The 14,618-nt window shown below is 34.7% G+C and overlaps 1 protein-coding gene across 3 annotated transcripts in view; it reads right to left on the bottom strand.

The window, feature by feature from the left end:
* Window positions 1–14,143, bottom strand: part of LOC119065736 (C-type lectin domain family 2 member A-like) — a 38,259-nt gene extending 24,116 nt beyond the window's left edge. For 2 of the 3 annotated variants that reach the window (XM_053662010.1, XM_037167879.2), the window contains exon 1: window positions 14,087–14,139. The gene's annotated coding sequence lies outside the window, so the exon portion shown is untranslated. Of the gene's footprint in view, window positions 1–14,086 lie in introns of all 3 variants that reach the window. The other variant, XM_053662011.1, reaches the window with a different exon arrangement.
* Between the last annotated feature and the right edge of the window lie 475 nt (window positions 14,144–14,618).

The following is a 14,618-nucleotide window of genomic DNA, read 5'->3' as shown; positions in this document are numbered from 1 at the left end:
ACAAAATACAGAGTGCTGTAATGGATGTCTCCTCATTTTCTCACTCTCACTATTTCCAATGCTATGGTCTTTGAGCACATTATTCTCTTGTTACAGTTATTGCAACAGTCTTGTAACAACACTGTGCTTTTATATTTGCCACTGACTAGCCTATCAGAGCAAAAAAATGACTTTTTAAAACTTAAGTTAGATCATGTCATACTTCTGTTCACAATTCTGCAATATCTCCCTATTTTACTTGGAGTAAAACCCAGTCTTTACAATTATCTACAAAACTGAAATGATATTCACTCCCTCATTTTAAGCACACTGACTGGCTGCCTATTTTTTAAAAATATCTATTTATTTTTAGAGTGAGAGGAAGGGGAAGAGAAAGAGAGAAACAAGTGTGAGAGCAACATTGATTCCCTGCCTTCTACACACCCCCAACTAGGGACCTGGCCCACAACCAAAGCATGTGCCCTGATGGGGAATTGAATCTATAACCTTCCAGTTCATAGGCCATCAGTCTATCCACTAAGCCAGAGCAGCCAGGGCTGGCTGCCTCTTTTCTGTTCCAGGTATTCCACACATATGCCTACCTTAATGTCTGTGTTGTAGCTGTTTCTTCTGTGAGAAGTTTATGCCCCTGGCTCCCTTGACTAACTCCCTCATGTACTTCACATCTTTGCTCACATGACATCATCTCAATGAGAAAAGATTATCTTTCTTGCAGCCTACCCACGCAGAACACTCACAATACCACTTAATTTACAAATACATGTCTTTGCACAAAATTTAGTAACTTCTAATATATTACATAATTTACATATTTATTATGATTATTTTTATTCCCTGCTTCTTCCCTTGGGATGTAAGCTCTATAAATGCAAAGATCTTTGTGTTGTTGAATGATGTATCATACCCTCAAAGTATACCTGATATATAGTAACTCAATAAATTAAATGAAACTTATATCACAAAGAAAAAAAATCTAACCACTTCATTCGGGAGCTGAATATGAATGGAAATCCATTATAGGCCATACTGTTTGCCTGGCCATCTCTCCAAGTTTTTTCTTGTTCAGATCAAAAGAAGCATTTACTGTGGATTCAGTTCCAGCCTTGTGGACATACAATTGCATCCCAAGTGCGTATCTTTTCCTTAAGGGTCCTTAGATTTTTAACTAAAATTAACACAGTGACAGAGTAAAAATGTATAAAGAATAAGAAAAAAAGAGTTAACCCTCAGGGTAAAAGATGATCACATATTTCAGATGTAAAAGAATGTGGTTTTTTCATATTCAGTTCAAATGGTTTAACTTTAAACATCACTCAGAAAAACCAAAGATCAAGAATAAAACAGTAAATCATGATCAAAGCATTCAGATCTATGCAGAATTTAAAATAGCAATAATAAACAAATAAACAAATTTCCAGAAACTCAAACTTTTCTAGCTATTTTCCCTCCCAGTTTCTTCATACTACTGTGATTTTCTCTATTCATCTATTTCTTTTCATGTAACTTACTATGGCATCTGGGACATGTCTCATTGTAGATAAACCAATATTATTTTTCTATAACCTCAGAGGGAGGTCTCTTTTTTGCTGACTTAGCTAAAACTGGACTGTGTTTCTAGAACTGCATTTCCCCAGAAGTTGAAGTTGTTTTCTGTCTTTAAACAACATTGAAATTTTACTAGCTTTTTACTCTCCTACTTCTGCAACTAAATAAATTAAGTTACTTGTTAAGGTATAACCCTGAGAAAAAACAAGGTTTACCAAAAGGACACTTCCTACTCACAGCTGAAATAAATCACTGGTTCATAGTTAAGTCTATGAATGGGGAAATCTTCAGATGAGACAATAAATCAGCAGTGTGTGACTGGTGTAAAAACCATGTGAAGTGATCAGGACACCAAAATTATTTGAAAGTAACAACTTCAAAATGACTTAAAAATGTCAAGTTTAAACAAATGGCTTTTTAAACCCAAAGATCAAGAAGTATTGGTTTAGAACCTGAGTTACCAGAAAGCCAAGCTCTCTCATCCATTCAATCAAGTCATTTAATCATTCATTCATTCAACTACCAGATGAGCTTTTATTATGTGCCAGACATTTTTGCAACTCTAGGATTACAACAGTGTGCATAACATTAAAAAAATCTTTGTTTCACAGGACTTATGTGTTTACTAAATTATTAGTTGGTCATAAGATATACCAGTAAAGAAGCTTGGGATCATTGGTGAAAAGACTTGCAATTTTAATGCAGTTCTCAGCATAGAGTTCAATGAGAAGGTGAGATGCACTAAAGGCTTGAAATTGGTGAGCTAGTGAGGCATTAGCACACCCAGGGGAAGATCTTCCCAAGTGAAGAGAAGAGATAAAGACCAAGGTGAATATGTCTGGCTTATTCACAAAATAGTGAGGATGCCTATATGGCTGAAGACGGGGCAAGTAGTAGAAGATGGCATCGCAAAGGTAACTGGGTGACTGGATCCAAAACAGCCTTGTAAGCCATTGGCAGGCTTTTGGTATTATTCAAGTACATTTTGAAAATCACAGCATTTTGAACAGATCTGATTTCTTTAAAAAAATTTTAAGGAATATACTCTAGAACTATACTGCCCAGTATGGTAGCCACTAGCTACATGTAGCTGTTGAGCACTCGAAGTATGGCTAGTTCAAAGATAGATGTCCTATGAGTATAAAGTATATACTAATTGTCAAAAATTAAAATGTACCAAAAATGGATGTAAAAATCTCATTAATAATTTTATATTTGTTACACAGTAAAATGATACTATATCAACTATAGTGGGTTAAATAAAAGCACAAAACAATTTTCAATACCATATGATCTCACCTTTAACAGGAAGCTAAACAACAAAACAAACAAGCAAGCATAATAAAAACAAAGACACTGAAATAGAGAACAAGTGGACAGTGACCAGAGGGGAGAGGGAAGGGAATTTAAGGGGGAAAAAGGGGAGGGTTTTGAGGAACAAATATGAAGGACACAGGGATGAGGACTAGCGGGCGAGGAAATGGGAGGGAGGTGGGGAGCATGGGGCGGGGGGGGCTGGGATGGGAGAAATAGACAAAAAAGTACTTGAAAAATAACTAAATAAAATTTAAAAAATAATAATTTTCATAGTGTCTTTTTACTTTTTAAATGTGGCTTCTAAAATATAAATGAACCTCTTTCTCCCTCCCTTTCCCTCTGTCTACAAGTAAATTTTAAAAATATGAATAAACAAAATATTTTTTAAAAGATTTAATTTACTTATTTTTAGAGAGGAAGAGAAGGAGAGAGGGAGAGACGTATCAATGTATGGTTGCCCCTCCTGTGTCCCCTGCTGGGAACTGGCCTGCAACCCTGCATGTGCCCTGACTGGGAATCGAATCGAGATTCTCTGATTCGCAGGCCCACACTCAATCCACTGAGCCACACCATCCAGAGCTAAAGAAACAAAATCTTTAAAAAATAAAATATAAATGACATTTATGGCTAACATATCTTCACTGGAAAATGTTGCTATAGAAGGTCAGGAGTGGAAAAAGGAGAAACATTTAGTAAGGAGAGGATGTTGGCTAGGAACAGAGTAGTAATACTCAGATTCTGGTTATAGTTGGAAAGACTAGGCAGAATTTGCTGATTATATTTGGGTTTGAGAGGGGGAAAAAGAGTCAAAACATGACCATAAGATTTTTGGCTTAAAAACTGGAAAGATAAAGCTGCTATTCCCTGAGATGCAACAGACCACAGATAGAAAAGCTTATGGGAAAGAGGTAGATTAAGATTTCAGCTTGGACAACATTAAGTTTGAGATATTTGACAATCAAGTAGAAATTTGGAATTCAGGGATGAGACCCAGATTGGAGATCTGTATTTGGAGGTCATCAGTGTTTATATGACATTGGTTCAGAGGGCCAAGGATGCAAGGGTAGAAAAAGAGGGAACTTTTTCAGGGATTGGCCCCTGGAGCACACCAACATTAAGAGATCAGGGAGAAAAGAAAGAGCAAGCAAAGGAAACCCGGAAAGAGCTACAAGTTAGGAAGAAAGCCATGACAGAATGGTGTTTGGGAAGTCACATGAACAAATTATTTCCAGAAAGAAAAAGTACTGATTGATGCAAATAGGTCAAGTAGGATGAAGATTGAGAACAGGCCACTGGATTTAGCAAAAAGGAAGTTACTGATGAACTCGAAAGACAAATTGGGTGGAAAAAGAGGAAGTGGGAGCCTGATCAGAGTAGATAGAAAAAAAAGGAAAGATAGATATTAGAAAAAAACCCAGCAAAGTAAATTTTTCAAGGTAGTTGCTATAGGGTAGAAAATAAAAGTATTTTTACTCTTAGTAGGAAAAGGTAAAAATTGACATATATTTCAAAAATCACTTAATTCAGATGGCTAAGTTTATCAATATCTTCACAACCACAGGTGAAGTTTTCAATATCTGAAAAGAATTCTAATTTTAGTAACATCTGTTAAGATTTATTATTTATAGAAAAAATGAACTGTAGGAAATGCTTTTGTAATAAGTTACTAAAGATGAAAGTCACATTTGATCTGACAACTTAGGAAAGGGAATCGCTTAAGAGAAAAAATCACATAAAATTTTGTGGAACTGCTTTTCTAAATTAAAAATAAAAATAAACAGACAAAATATTCTAAAATATAATGTTCTCACATACTGAAATTACGATTTAGAGTGTCATAAAGCTAACTATGAATCTCAAATACACATGTTGATTTGAAATGCCTTTTTGAGGCAGTTTGTGCAACCCCCTTTCTCTCTCTGTGGCTGCCATGGCTTCCATGAAAAAGCTTGAGGCCAAGAGGGGCAAAAAAAAAGAAGCAGGTTTTGAAGTTCACCCTTGACTGCTTCCACCCTGTTGAAGGTGGAATCATGGATGCTGCCAATTTTGAGTAATTCCTTCAGGAGAGAATCAAAGTGAATGGAAAGCTGGGAACCTTGGTGGAGAGGTGTAACCATTGAAAGAAGCAAAAGTAAGATCACTGTAACTTCTGAAGTGCCTTTTTCCAAAAGCTATTTGAAATATCTCACCAAAACTATTTGAAGAAGGATAATCTACATGATTGGTTGTGTGTAGTTCTAACAGCAGAGAGAGTTATGAACTGCATTACTTCCAGATAAACCAGAATGGAGAAGATGAGGATTAAAACTCATTTATCTGATACATTTTGATAAATGTATCTGATACATTCTAGGTTTTGAATAAAACCTAGAAATCAAAACAATAAAATAAAATGTCTTTTTGACTAGTCACTTCCTCTTCTTTCCACCATTATTCCTTTCTCCCCTCCCCTCTGGTCACTATCAGTCTGTGACATGTTTCCATGCCTGTGTTTCTATTATGTTTATTAGTTTATTTTATTCATTAGAACCCTCTTGTAGGTGAGATTTTTATATGGTATTCGTCATTCACTGACTGGATTATTTCACTCAACATAATCTCTATTTCCAACCATGCTGTCATGAAAGGTAGGAGTTCTTTCTTTCTTTGTGCTCCATAATATTTCACTGTATAAGTTGTACCACAGTTTTTTTTAATCCACTCATTTACTGATGGGCACTTAGGCTGTTTCTAGCACTTGGCTATTGTAATTAGTGCTGCTATGAACACAGGGGTGCATAGGGTCTTTTGAATTGGTGATTATAGATTCTTAGGGTATATCACAAGCAGTGAAATTGCTGGGTCAAAAGGCAGTTCCATTTTTAGGGTTTTTTTTTTTTAGGAAATTCCATACTTTTTTTTCCTTTTTCTTTTTTAAAACTTATTTTCTTAATTTTATATATATTTTAACTTGTTAAATTGTTGTTCAAGTACAGTTGTCTCCATTTTCCCCCCATCAGTCCCCCATACCCCAGTTGCTGCACCAGTCTGCACTCCCACCAACAGTGCATTAGGGTTCCCTTTTCTCCACATCCTTGCCAACATTTGTTGTTTGTTGATTTATTCTGACGTGGGAATTGATTATGGGAGTGGAGTGTGGGATGGGCAGAGGAGGGCAAATGTGGAAAATTGGGACAACTGTAATAGAATAACAATAAAAAAGAAACTAAGAAAATTTTATGCAAGTCAGAACTGTACATTGAGTGTCTGACTTGATATGGTTTTAATCAGTCTACAAACGAGATTTGTTCCTAAAAACTTACATATAAGTTGAATTTATGTAAACTAAAAGTCATAAAGAAGACAATAAAGCAACCCTATAGTGAGTAAAAAAAGAAAATTAAGAAAGTGTGGTTTTGTTATTTTTTTATGATGCAAGTAAATTGATCTTTCAAGTGCCATAGCAGAAGAAGACTCACACTTCTTCATCCTTCTTTTATTGGTTCAAACTAGAAGGTCAAGAATTCAAACTTATGTTCATGATGACTCCAGTTACTTCTTGTAAAAGTATACTTGTTGAATTCATAAATCCTTTATTGTTCTGAGAAGGTGCCATTAGAGCTATGTACATATATGTTATGGCGATAGAAGACTGAAACCAACACAACCAGTAAAGACTTTCATCTGCTCTATGTTGCTGTTTTCCTCTCTTCACTTTTCTGATAAATTAAGTTTAAAATTACCCTCCTTGATTTTAACTTCTAAAATGACTCAAGTTGAACTTGCTGAAATTCAATTTTTAAGGGACGCTTTCTGAAACCACAAACTCTTGACTCTACTTTCAACCAAGCTTTTACTGTAACTGTTCCTGGAAATTGCAGTGGTCAGTGAATAGTAAGAGAACTTGTCTTCTCTACCATTTCTCTAGAATGTTTCCACAAGGGCTACAAGTCATTTGCACAGTGGTCTGTTTTGTTTTGTTTTTTTAAGTGGGATGGGGAATACAGGAAGTAGTCCTTTCTTGGTAGGCTTGCAGTGTAATTGCTTCTGGAAATAGAAAGAATGATGAATTCTTTTTTTATTGATTATGCCATTACAGTTGTTCTATTCCCCCATTCATTCCCCTCCACCCTACCTCCCATTCCCACCATTACCCCCCTTTAGTTTATGACCACGTGTCTCAAGTTCTTTAGATTCTATATTTCCCATACTATTCTTGCCCTCCCCATCTATTTTCTACCTACCGTCTATGCTACTTGTTTTCTGTACCTTCTCCCCCTTTCCCCTCCTCCCACACCCCTGTTGCTAACCCTCCTTGAGATCTTCCTTTCTATGTTTCCACTCCTGATATAGCTGTCCTTTTAGTTTGCTTTTGTTTTAGGTGTGATTGTTAATAACTGTGAGTTTGCTGTCCTTTCACTGTTCATGTTTTTTTAACTTCTTTTTATTAGATAAGTCCCTTTAACATTTCATATAAGGGCTTGGTGATGATGAATTCCTTGAATTTGATCTTATCTGAGAAGCACTTTATCTGTCCTTCCATTCTAAATGAAAGTTTTGCTGGATAGAGCAATCTTGGTTGTAGGTCTTTGGATTTCATGAATTCTTACAAACGATAAAGTTCTGAGTGACTGCACCCAAAGAAACAGGGTAGCTGAATTTTATTTTCTCCTGTTTCTCATCTAGTCTAGCTTTCATGGTTGTAATCATTGTTGGAAAAAATGTGACACAACTGAGAAGATACAAACCATTTTTTAAAGATTTTTTAATTGCTATTCTATTATAGTTGTCCCATTTTTGCTTTTGCCCTGCTCTGCCCATCCCAGCCCCACTCCCTTAGTCAGTTCCCACACTGCTGTCCATGGGTCATATGTACATGGTCTCTAACTTATCTCTTTTAAAGAATGGCCTCAATCCTCACCCTCAGTTCTGTCATTCTACCCACACTATTTCAGTTACTGCTGTGCCATTTATTCATGTTTCATAGGAAAAGAATCATTTCACAAACTCTTTTCACCAAATTCATTATTGATTCTATATAACAAATCCAAAAAATCTCCTTTTAGTCCTCATCTTATTTGATACATTGACATCATTTGACAAATGGATTAGTCTCTGTTTTGGTATCTATTAATTTCTTTTTGTGACCATGAGGCCTCTCCCTCCAGCATATATATTATAAGCATTCTTTCTCTGTTTTGGGGAAAACTTTTTTCCTGTCTCTAACCATTCCATGTTGAAATTTCTTAGATGTTCATCATTACCCATGTTCTTGTTGTAATTGATCTCTTTGATTTCTGTCTTCAATTGCCATCTTCATGCTCCTAAACCTATATCTCTGGTCCAGATTTCTCCTCTATGATTACTAATTGCTTATATCTTATACATTGCTCACTCTTGCATGTCTCAGAGAGACTTCAAATCTCACATGCCCAATCTTAAAACTCACTGGCTTTCATTACAAATCTGTCCTTCCTCCTGTGTTCCTTGTCATAGTCAATGCCAACCTTACCAGTAGTTCAATCCATAAACTTGAATTCTTTCACACCCCTCATCACTGAACATCAAAGTCTATCTTTTAGACTATCAAAGTGTATTTTGTTCATATCCACTTGTTTTCCTCTTTGCCTATCCTTGTATCTCAAACAGATATAACTTAATCAGTTACACCTGGACTATGATAAATTGTCATTATTTATACATGCATAAACCTTATTTACTCATTTAGCCAGTCAATCATTTATTTTTAGCAATAATTAAACACTAATGAACCTACCACTACATTCCATCATCTCTATATATTACATAGAATGTTTTATTCACTCATGTTTATGTCTATCATTCATTCTGGACTTTATGTTTAATGAGATTAGACACTGAATAAATTAATTCCTAATATATTCAAGAAACTAAGAGTACTTGACCTGAGGAGACATTTCTATATATTTCTTATTAAATGTAATAATATAAAATATGGAGCAGATACCATATTGTATTAAGTTTAGTTGGGTGAGAAGAAAAGCAAGTTATGAATATAAACTGCTTTCTCACAGGATCTCTTAAAAGGAAAAAGCTGGAGAACAATGTTTTTCTATGCTGAAGAACATTGGGAAGCTCAAATATCACATGCTGAGGATATCAAGTACTAACATGAAATCTAAGCTGCAAGCAATAAAATCAGACACTAGGTTTAGAACAAAACTTACATTACAGGAAATGTGGAGCAAAAGATTGAGAACAAAGAAAGAAATGTGGCACCATCCACAACATCCATGCAATAGTGCTGTGTACAAAGATTATGATTGCGTTTGATTAGCTTAAGAGCAAATGAGAGGCAAAGCAAATGATAATTTTCAGGGGGATCATAAATGTATAAGGGACTTTATAATGTTACCTAGTATAGAAAAACAATTTACGCTCAACAAGGGAATAATGGAAGTCAGTTGTGAACCATAATGCTGTGATATTATGTAACTTAGCCATAGCAATTGTTGGAGTCAAAAAAAAGATATTCAGTGTCTGGCTGGTGGCAAAACAGTATAAAGAGGATAGCTTGCTTCTGACTCATAAATCTCTGTTGGGAGGCAGGATCCCCAGTCTTGAAGTATTCATCGATTTGGAGAGATAATCAAGGTAGTAAGGGAAGCATAAGTAGATTATATGGAACAAATTCCTGGAACTGGTAATGACAAAGGTTGTCTGTCATAAGGCAGGAAGAAAGCAGAAGTAAAATTACTAGAATTGGGCAAAAAAAATCAAAGTATGAGGAAATAAAAACCATTAGTTAAAAACTGCTTCCATCGAACTATTCACATGCAATCAATGATGTTCCATATTATGAAAATATCCATATTTTATACGTTAGTTATAAATAATGAGTTTGCAAATGTGTAGCTTAAATTTAAACTCAAAATGCTGGAATATTAAATGAAAGTAATCTGAGAATAGGAATAATGTTGAGTTAATTAAGACCAAGAGCATATAAGACTCAAAGACTCTGGGGATTAAAAAAAAATCAGATGTGAGGGATGAAAAACTTTCCAGAAAGGCTGAAAACTAATAGTTGAAGAATCTGAAGCCAAGGGAGTCCTGGCACTCTATCACAAAGGATAATTAGGTCTTGATGGCCATTCCCCATGAACTGCAACAAAAGAATGGACAATTAATGTGGCTGTTTATTCAGTGATTGCAAGAGCCTTAAAATGGGAAAAGTTGAATTTGAGCTTGCTCAGCATTACAAAGAGACTATAATTTAGGCAAATCAGGAATAAAACATATATTCTCTATGGTAGGCCAGTGGAAGACTGAGTACGGAAAAGGCATGGACTTGCTCTATGATTTATAAAATAATACTATAACCCTGTAATTTATATGTAAAGTTTTTTAAAACACAGTACTGTCTTTGTTATGGTAGCTTTATAAAATACCTTGAAATAGGTTAGTGTTCACATTTCAATTTGTTCATTGTTTTCAATGTGCTTTGCTTTCTATACCTTTTGCATTTCCAAATAGATCTTAAAATCAATTTGCCAATGTTTATCAGAAATGTCAACAGAGATATTAATTTTGATTTTATGGAATTCATGAGTTAATTTGGAGAGAACTGACATCTTAACAATAATGTCTACTACTCCAATAATACAGTATATCTCTTCAATTTTAAGCCTCATTTAATTTTTCTCAGCAACATTGTGAAGTTTGAAATATTTAGAACTTTCACATTTTTTTATCAAATTTATCCCTAAATATTCTGTATGATTTTTATGCTATTACAAATTGAATTTGTTTTCAATTTAAATTTCTAATTTTCTCGCTTAATTTTTTCCTGCAAATTTGATAAACTCTATTATTAGTTTTAATAGTTTTTTATATATATCCTACACAGACAGTCATGTCATTGCAGATAAAGCCTGTTATATGTCTTTATTTTCAATATGGATGCCTTTGATTTATTTTTCTTCCCTGACTGCACTGAGTGGAAATGGTGAAAGTGGACATTTTTGTCTTGCTCTTGATCTTAGAGAGGAAGTATTCAGTCTTTCAACATTATGATATTAGTTGTAGGTTTTTTAGATTCCCTTTATATGCCTAGAATGCTGAGAGTTTTAAAAAATTGAATAGCTAATTTACTTTTAGAGAGGGGTAAGGGAGGAATAAAGAGAAGGGAGAAACATTGATCAATTGGCTCTAGTATGCCCCCAAACTGGGGACCTGGCTTGCAACCCAGGCATGTGCCCTTTTGGTTGAACCAGTGACTTTTTGGTCCATGGAACCAGCACAACCCAGTGAACTACACCAAGCAGGGCTAATACTTAGAGTTTTGTATTGGGAACTGACATTACATTTTGTGAAAGGCTTTTTTTATAACAAGCTGACTGAATTATCTTTTCTGTCTAAGGGTTTTAATATAATGTTCAACTAACCTTATATTCCTAAAATAAATCCTACTTGATCATAATATATTATTTTTTTATATATTGTTTCATTTCATTTGCTAACATTTATCCAGATTGTTTTCACATACATTTGTGAGAGATATTCATCTGTAATTTTCTTTCCTTGTAATGTCTTTTTCTGGTTTTAATATCAAGATATGCTGGTCTCACAGAACATGTTAAAAAGTAGTCACTACTCTTTATTTCTTGGTAATGTTTGTTTGGAATTAGTATTTTTAAAAAGTATTTATTAGAATTTACCAAGGGGCTTGGAATTTTTGTTGATGGAAGATTTTAAGTAAGTTCAGTATCTTGAAACTTCTAAAAGGTTCTTCTAATATCTAAGAGGTTATCTTCAATAACTTCTTCAGATTACTTTTTTCCAGTGGGCTTTTATAGTTATTGTAGTTGTTTTTTAAGGAATTTTTCTATTTCATATAAAATGTCAATTTATTGGCAAAGAGTTTTTAATATTTTCTTGCTATCCTTTTAATTCTATAGACTTTATAGTGATACCCATTCTTACTATTGGCAATTTATGTCTTTTTTATGTGATTAGTCTGGCTTTAGTTTTATGCATTTGATTTGAATTTTCAAAAAAAACAGGTTTTGGTTGCATTTATTTTTCTTATTTTTGTGTTCTTTATGTCATTGATTTGTGTTTGGATCTTTATTATTTCCTATCTTCTGTTTATTTTGATTTGAATTTTTCTCCTTTTTCTAGTTTCCTAAGGCAAAAAATGATAACATTTATTTAAGAACTTTCTTCTTTTTTAATATAGGTGTTTGGTGCTATCAATTTCCCTTTGTACTATTTTAGTGACATGCATATATCTTGATATTGTATTTGAATTTTTATTCATTCATTCATAAGTATATTCTAATTCCTTTCTGAGTTTTCCTTGGTCATTGGATTATTAAAATTGAGCTATTTATTTCCAGAATATTTGAGGTATTCCAGAGATATTTGTTACATGTTTTTAACTTCATTGAATTATGATTAGAAAATATATCTTGTATGATTTGAAATTTTTCAAATTTGTTGAGAATTTTTATATGTCCAAAAATATTATCTATCTTAGGAAATGTTTTATATTCCCCTGAAAATAATATATGTTCTGTTGTTATTGAATAAATGTTCTGTAAATGTTGATCAGGTTAAATTGATAGTGTTTTTCAGTTTTAATGTATTCTTACTGATTTTCTTTGTATTATCAATTATTGAGAGAGAATAATTTAAATCTACTATAATTATAGATTTGCTATTTCTACTTGCAGTTGAATAAGTGTTTGCTCTATGGATTTTAAAGCTCTGATGTTAATTTTACAAATATTTAAGATTGGTATGTACCCTTGATAAATGAACCCATCTGACATTATAAAATTGATTTTTTCTCTTCTTTAAAAATTTTAATCGTTGTTCATAAAATGATTTTCTTTATCCCTAGAAATTTTTCTTGCTCTAAAATCCACTTTTGACTTTTGGTCAAGATAGAGATGCACGTGACATGCCATGCCTCTGTGCACAACCACAGCAAAACCTACAACTAGACTACGAAACAAATATCAACCACAATTGTCAAAAATAGAGCTGTATGGAAGTCTGACAACTGAGGATTTAAGGATGCCACCTTCACCCAGAGGGGTAGGTGGAGTGGCAAGGCCTGGTGAGGCACAGAGAGGTGGAGAGGTGCAGAGACATGGCATGGGCTGTCCCACATCCATGTGTGGTGGGTAATAATTGGGAGGGATACCTCCCAGCACATGCCAAACCAGCCAGCATGGTGTTACAGCTCCAGGAAGATAAGTCCCCATAACTTCTGGCTATAAAAACCAGTGGAAGTTAGGGCAGTGGAACAAACTGCAGGATTCTCAGGAGACTCCTTTTAAAGAACCCACAACAGACTTAGGACTTACACAGACTTCATCCCTCTGGGATTCAGCACCAAGGAAACAACTGGAAGGGCACCAGTGGCATATGGGAAGAAATCGAAGTGACTGGCATCAGGGCCAGTGCTGGGAAGCATCTTCCTCCTGGGCATAACTCCAGAGGCCATACTGCAGCATTGTCCCCTCTCCAAGCTCTCCTCCACACAGAGCCACAGAGCAGTGACATGGGTAGCCCTGCCCTGGCAGTTACCTAAGGCTCTGCCTGATACAATTTGCAGGTGCACTTTTCTATAATAGTCCATGCTACTAAGATAGGGAGTGAGAGCAGCCATACCTAATATGCAGAAACAAACATGAACAATGGTGGGGTGATTGCCTGTGGGAATGGGTGGTGCTGGGTAGAAGAGGCAAAGGGGGAAAAACCAGAACAACTGTAATAGCATAATCAATAAAATATAATTTGAAAAAGAAGAAAAGGAAAAACAATGCCGACTATACACAATCTAAACAAAACTATTCATTAAACACGTTTAATTAGGGAAATCATATTAAAATAGGTATAATGATAAGACATTATTTAATAATATATTGCTCATTTTACTTTAGTCTTTTGATATAATTTAACTACATGACAACTGGCTACTTTTGTTTCTAATATATTGGTCTAAAACAGTTATTTTCAACCCATGTACCATATCACAAGAATTTTTTAATTTAAAACATGCAGTACCTGACTGCCTGTATTAATGCTTAATAACTGCAGTTATTTAGTCAGGAATACTGGTTCCACCCCCCCCCCCAAGTTGCTTTGCATGTTGTCAGCTCTTTCTCCTGTGAGAGACTGAAACAACTATAATAGACTTCAAGTATATGCCTAACACCTCCATAGTGGTAAAATTAAAAGGAGTCCACATTGAGACCTGGGACTCACGGGTGTGCACAGCTTCTCTCCCATGGTTCTGGTGGTATAACAACACTCTTGGAAAGAGGCAGCCTGGTTCTCTTCTCTTCCTCGAACTTTGTTTCACTTCTCCTCTCTGAAGGTGCCACCCCAAGCCCCCAGAATAAGGGGCACTGACTTTTTTCCCTAGATTGTCAAATAAAACAATGGTAACAACCAACACAATAATAGCAGTCCAGTGAGGATGAATCAAAATCATACCTATTATTTGTCAGGTCATCAAAAAATATAATGTTTTTTTGGTGTGCTGCAAAATTTTAATAGTTTACATGTTCCATGATGTGAAAAGGGTTGAAAATTGATGGTAAAACTAAGTGCAGAAATTTGGAATATTTAACTCAACAACAATATATGAGTTAACTTCATTTGTGTAAATCTATGGTGAACTTTTCTCAATTTCTTTTGGTTGTTTGATGCCCCATATTTAAAAAAAAACATGAGTAAAAGGGAATCTCACTCTTTTAATGACTTCCCTCTTTTGGTTGACTCCA

This window comes from Artibeus jamaicensis, unplaced genomic scaffold (genome assembly GCF_021234435.1).
Source record: "Artibeus jamaicensis isolate MK-2021 breed Jamaican fruit bat unplaced genomic scaffold, CSHL_Jam_final contig_233, whole genome shotgun sequence".
NCBI lineage: Eukaryota > Metazoa > Chordata > Mammalia > Chiroptera > Phyllostomidae > Artibeus > Artibeus jamaicensis.
This window is presented reverse-complemented; position numbering and strand designations above follow the sequence as displayed.